General features: G+C 39.3%; 1 protein-coding gene across 1 annotated transcript in view; it reads left to right on the top strand.

Annotated features, from left to right (window-relative positions):
• The first annotated feature begins 5882 nt into the window (after positions 1–5882).
• The window catches only part of TBX2 (T-box transcription factor 2), a 15350-nt gene continuing 14862 nt past the window's right edge, over positions 5883–6370 (top strand). The window contains exon 1 of the mRNA XM_053707347.1: positions 5883–6370. This exon is cut by the window's right edge and continues 520 nt beyond it. The gene's annotated coding sequence lies outside the window, so the exon portion shown is untranslated.

Raw genomic sequence — 6370 nt, 5'->3', positions numbered from 1 at the left:
AATTATATATATATATATACATATATAATATTATATATGACATTTTGGGAATATATATATATATATATATAATAATTCCCAGAATGTCATATATAATATTATACATGTATATATATATAATTCCCAGAATGTCATATATAATATTATATATATATATATATATATATATATATATATATATATATATATATATATATATATATATATATCAGAACTCAATAAATTATTTTTCTTGTGTATAGAGTGCATGGTGCAAATAGTAAATTATTCCATAATGCATAATTCAGTGATGGAGTAGCCTTCACTATTTTCATATGTATTATGTATGATCACAGGGTGATGGGAACTACACAGGATTGCAATGGATTACAAATATGGTGAAGAATATGGATACAACGCTGTTAAATTAGGCAGTAATAAAGTATGAAGAATATATATGATAATTTTCTGCTACTTAATAGATTGTTTCTTTGGCCTGCAAAAACCTAAGGTTTCCTATTTATTTTAGAATAAAAAGGATCACTTTTTATATGTTCATGTCTATCTTATACCGTTTAACTGCAAATCAGCTAGTATATAGCACTTTGCACCTACAACATCACACACATAGGTGTGTACATAAAATAAAACAGAAAACCAACCACATAGTAATGGATTTCGCACCAATTTAAAAGCAAATAGCTTCCATTAAATATGTAGATATTTTATTAATTATTAAAATGGAACACATATTTTAATTTGTTATAGTTAAGACCCTGGAGATATAGATATGCATTATTGCTTTCATTAGGAATATTTCACAGTGTTTGGCATGTGTTGATCATCACAATATCAAACATGCTTCAAACTGAAAAATATTTTTACATCCATTATGATTTTAATTATTAAAAACCCGATCGAAAAGATGGCAGTGAGCTGTGTATGTGCTGTACCTGTGTAATCAGACATCTTACAAATATATTATGCTACAGCTGACCTGTCCAGACTCGGAAAACCATAAACTGATCTTAAATTGCCCAACAAAATCTAGATCTAACCTGTGAATCTATATTTGTAGCTGTGTAGCAGAATCCAGGAAGAATATTGCTCAGGTGCCATACAGGATGAAGAAAGAACTATCTTTTGGTATTTGAAAATTACAACTAATTTTAGGATAATGACTTCCAGGATGTAATAGAAACTTTTATTTGCTCTGTTGTAAGAATCAGGCTAATCCTGTAATGTTAATTCTCCACAAGTTAATTCTAAGGGACTCTTGATTAGTGCAAATGGTGAGTTCTATGGAAAACACAATGCTATGTTGTAAAGTGTCCCTGATTACACTTGCTTTAATTCCCCTGTGGCGCCACCTTCACTGCCAGCTAGGGAGGCAGCGGGGACAGGTCTGGAGACAGGGACATGATGACACCTTGTCTAAGAGACCTGATGCATATCTCTCCCTAGTGACACTCTTAGCAGATGCTGTCCCTACAAGGGTGAGAAAGGCAGACACTGTAAACTGTCTTATCTGCACCTACGTGACAGTAGAGAGAGGTTTTATATTTTCAAATAATTAATTTACAAGGGAAATGACATGATATTAAGTAGTGCTCAATCAGTGTAATCGTGTGTTGTCATGTTAACTATATTATATTAGCAATGTATGTACCGTGAGCAGATGGCTTCCTCTATATGAGAGTCTGAGCTTTTTGGATCAGGAAGAAATTAGATTGTGCTTAGTGCTCATTCATATAAGGGTTGGGCGATGTGACTCTGTCTGTGTGATTTGCAACGCTGATATAATTGATGTGTGCTTTCTACAATGCTATGCCTTTTGATATAAGGCTCTTTGTATACAGAAGCATTCAGGAAAGGCCTAATGATGTCTGTGGTGATAAGGAAAACAAAATTAGCCAAGCATATCAGTATAAGAAACCTATATAGTTATCTGTTTATATCTATATCTATCTAGTAAAATTATATAATATAAAACTGTTTTCTTCTTTATAGTTTTTCAATAGCACATTATACCAAGCATGATCTATATCTATCTATATCTGCCCTATCTACCTATAAATCTATCTATCTATATGTCTATCTATCTATCTATCTATCTATCTATCCATTAAGGCAAACGTCAAACAATAATACCATTTATATAGAAGTTTCCTGAATTGTAAGTGATGTATATGAAACAAGGGAAGTGGTGAGGGTTTTGGCAAACTGGAGCATCCTGAGCTGTCAGTGCTGTTATAGAGCTTTGAATGCTCAGTGTTGCTATAGAGCTGTGTGTAAGATGCTCAGTGCTGTTATAGAGCTATGGGTGCTCAGTGCCTCTATAGAGCTATGGATGCTCAGTGCTGCTATAGAGCTGTGGATGCTCAGTGCTGCTATGTGTAAGATGTTCATTGCTGCTATAGAGCTGTGTATAAGATACTCAGTGCTGCTATAGAGCTGTGTGTAAGATGCTAAATGCTGTTATAGAGCTGTGTGTAATATGCTCAGTGCTGATATAGAGATTTGGATGCTCAGTGCTGCTATAGAGCTGTGGATGCCCAGTGCTGCTATAGAGCTGTGGATGCTCAGTGCTGCTATAGAGCTGTGGATGCTCAGTGCTGCTATAGAGCTGTATGTAAGATGCTCAGTGCTGCTATAGAGCTGTGAACGTTCAATGCTGCTATGTGTAAGATGCTCATTGTTGCTATAGAGCTGTGGATGCCCAGTGCTTCTATAGAGCTTTGTGTAGGATGTTCAGTGCTGCTATAAAGCTGTGTGCAAGATGCTCATTGCTGCTATAGAGCTGTGTGTAATATTCTCATTGCTGCTATAGAGCTATAAGATGCTCATTGCTGCTATAGAGCTGTGTGTAATATGCTCAGTGCTGCTATAGAGCTGTGTGTAAGATGCTCATTGCTGCTATAGAGCTGTGTGTAATATGCTCAGTGCTGCTATAGAGCTGTGTGTAATATGCTCAGTGCTGCTATAGAGCTGTGTGTAAGATGCTCATTGCTGCTATAGAGCTGTGTGTAATATGCTCAGTGCTGCTATAGAGCTGTGTGTAATATGCTCAGTGCTGCTATAGAGCTGTGTGTAAGATGCTCATTGCTTCTATAGAGCTGTATGTATTATGCTCAGTGCTGCTATAGAGCTGTGTGTAATATGCTCAGTGCTGCTATAGAGCTGTGTGTAAGATGCTCATTGCTTCTATAGAGCTGTGTGTAATATGCTCAGTGCTGCTATAGAGCTGTGTGTAATATGCTCAGTGCTGCTATAGAGCTGTGTGTAATATGCTCAGCGCTGCTATAGAGCTGTGTGTAAAATGCTCATTGCTACTATAGAGCTGTGTGTAATATGCTCAGTGCTGCTATAGAGCTGTGTGTAATATGCTCAGTGCTGCTATAGAGCTGTGTATAAGATGCTCAGTGCTGCTATAGAGCTGTGTGTAATATGCTCAGTGCTGCTATAGAGCTGTGTGTAATATGCTCAGTGCTGCTATAGAGCTCTGTGTAATATGCTCAGTGCTGCTATAGAGCTGTGTGTAAGATGCTCAGTGCTGCTATAGAGCTGTGTGTAGGATGCTCAGTGCTGCTATAGAGCTGTGTGTAAGATGCTCAGTGCTGCTATAGAGCTGTGTGTAAGATGCTCAGTGCTGTTATAGAGCTGTGTGTAAGATGCTCAGTGCTGCTATAGAGCTGTGTGTCAGATGCTCAGTGCTGCTATAGAGCTGTGTGTAGGATGCTCAGTGCTGCTATAGAGCTGTGTGTAAGATGCTCAGTGCTGCTATAGAGCTGTGTGTAAGATGCTCAGTGCTGTTATAGAGCTGTGTGTAAGATGCTCAGTGCTGCTATAGAGCTCTGTGTAATATGCTCAGTGCTGCTATAGAGCTGTGTGTAAGATGCTCAGTGCTGCTATAGAGCTGTGTGTAGGATGCTCAGTGCTGCTATAGAGCTGTGTGTAATATGCTCAGTGCTGTTATAGAGCTGTGTGTAAGATGCTCAGTGCTGCTATAGAGCTGTGTGTCAGATGCTCAGTGCTGCTATAGAGCTGTGTGTAAGATGCTCATTGCTGCTATAGAGCTGTGTGTAGGATGCTCAGTGCTGCTATAGAGCTGTGTGTGGAATGCTCAGTGCTGCTATAGAGCTGTGTGTGGGATGCTCAGTGCTGCTATAGAGCTGTGTGTGGGATGCTCAGTGCTGCTATAGAGCTGTGTGTGGAATGCTCAGTGCTGCTATAGAGCTGTGTGTGGGATGCTCAGTGCTGCTATAGAGCTGTGTGTGGGATGCTCAGTGCTGCTATAGAGCTGTGTGTAGGATGTTCAGTGCATAGTGCAAAGGGCTCACACATCTCAGCAGCAGATAACAGACAGGCCTGGGCTAGGATAACCGGACAATCCGCAGGATTAGACTTTTTCTCCTCTCCCTATGCTCTGGAGCATTTAGTGCAGCATTTGGCTGTTTGAAGATTTTTTTGGGTAAATATGAAGTGACAAGAGACGGTTCTTATTGTAAGACGTCAGCAGACTGGCGCCAAGCGGCTCTTTAACAAACTGAGCCCCAGTTAATCAGAAAAAAAATCCATAAATGGACCTCTTAAAGGGACACACCACAACAAGAAAATATATATTTATATCTGAGTATATAAACTGTGTAATGGGGGGGGGGGGTAAGTACAAGGTAGACATCGTCATTTAAATATTTCAGTGTCCTAAACCCAAATGGTTTTCTGTTAAAAATAATATTTATTCTAACCTCAATAAATTATCGAGTCTGATGCCTTCTTTTATGTTGCATCACAAACTAGGCCAACTTTTATAACCACAAAAAACCTCTCTGTAACTAAAATGTGACATTTCCCTGAAACTCTTCCCATGTTCCACTAAGAAACTAAATCATCACAGAAGCTCTCTTTTTATTTAATCTGCCAAATTTACAATGGGACAGATTCACCAAAAAGAAAATAATACTGGGATGAGACAAATCCCTTTAGCTCTTTTAAGATGAATCCCTATGATTTGGTGAAATACATTTAGTGACTAAGTAGAGCTAATACATAACGGTGTCTCACTAAAAAATGTGTTTAATTAATGAATCTAGATGGAATATATGGTGATTATTTTCATTATATCTACATATACATTGTATACACCCTGGGTACTCAGTAAAATGCAAGTAACAGTCCTGTCTGTATCACATTATATCATCCAGTAACATTTGCAGTTGGAAGAAATGTGAAATATTTTACGGTCATCACTCACCCCAGTTTGCCTTATTTTTCTGGAAATCCACTCAGTGTTCCTGCTTCCCTTGTGAAGAATGCTTCTCTCCTAACTGAACTGTGCAAATGACCTCGGGGGTTGGATTTAAAGCGGCGATGCCCCCAAAAAACTCACTGTACAAAACAAATCCTCTCCCAGACCCCCTTATACACAGTAGGAGAGGTGTATCCAAACCAAACAAGGGACATAGGGAAAAAAAACTAGTAATAATAACCATACCAGCTTGTTTGCTGGCTTTTGATCTCTTCCAGTGTGTGCCAGACCTTTGGAGATTTTCATAAAAACAAACAGTGCTTAATGCACGGTGGGCCCCACCTCTGTCTAGTTTACTTGCATCCTGCTCCTGAGCTCACAGCTCATTTCTGTTGCAGCTTTTCCCCCCCAGCTTTACATAGACTTTAAACTGGAGCAATTTACCTTAACCTCTGTGATAGACGTGCATCTGTTAGTGTTATTCGTTGTCTGTGTGTGTGCATATTGTTTATTGAAAACGTTAGTGGTCGGGAATGAAACGATTTGTTTTTAGTAATGTGAAGTTTGGATGCGAATCCGTTGCGATCACCATGGATCGCTAATTGTACCCTGGACCTCACTACAGCCTGGGGGAATCAGCCAATTAGTTCCCCGCTAGAGAAGCTCAACCGGCCGGCAAGGAAGTCAGACTGAGTCCGGTGTGCTGACTCTTTTCCAGTGGGAGGGGCCTGTTGAGCCTTTTCCTTCTGTCATTGGTTAATATTTGATTCTGTTGACATGTTTTCCTACTGCTGATGCTTCCGACACCTTCTTTTTCTCTCTCTCCCCCCTTCTCCCATCCAGATCTTGGCCTGAGCTGTCAAAACCACGCCTATGGAGATCCACAATTGGTCCAAAAAGCGTAAAATCAGCAATCAAGGGGGCTTGGCTCATTAGCAAGGGGATCAGAGCAGGAAGGACATGTGAGATAGTCACAGTTTTACAGAGATCACGACAAGATCTAACCATTTCAACTCAGAGCCCACACCATGACCAGCCTGAGCAAGACTTTAATTCCATAAAAACAACAACAACTTTATCTTTGGTATTTTCCCTACCCCCAAAAAACCTAGAAGAGGAAAAGAATATTGTTGGTTACTGGGA

Source organism: Bombina bombina, chromosome 3, assembly GCF_027579735.1.
Source record: "Bombina bombina isolate aBomBom1 chromosome 3, aBomBom1.pri, whole genome shotgun sequence".
In the NCBI taxonomy this organism is placed as follows: Eukaryota; Metazoa; Chordata; class Amphibia; order Anura; family Bombinatoridae; genus Bombina; species Bombina bombina.
The sequence above is the reverse complement of the archived record's forward strand: the minus strand, read 5'-3'. Positions and strand labels throughout refer to the sequence as shown.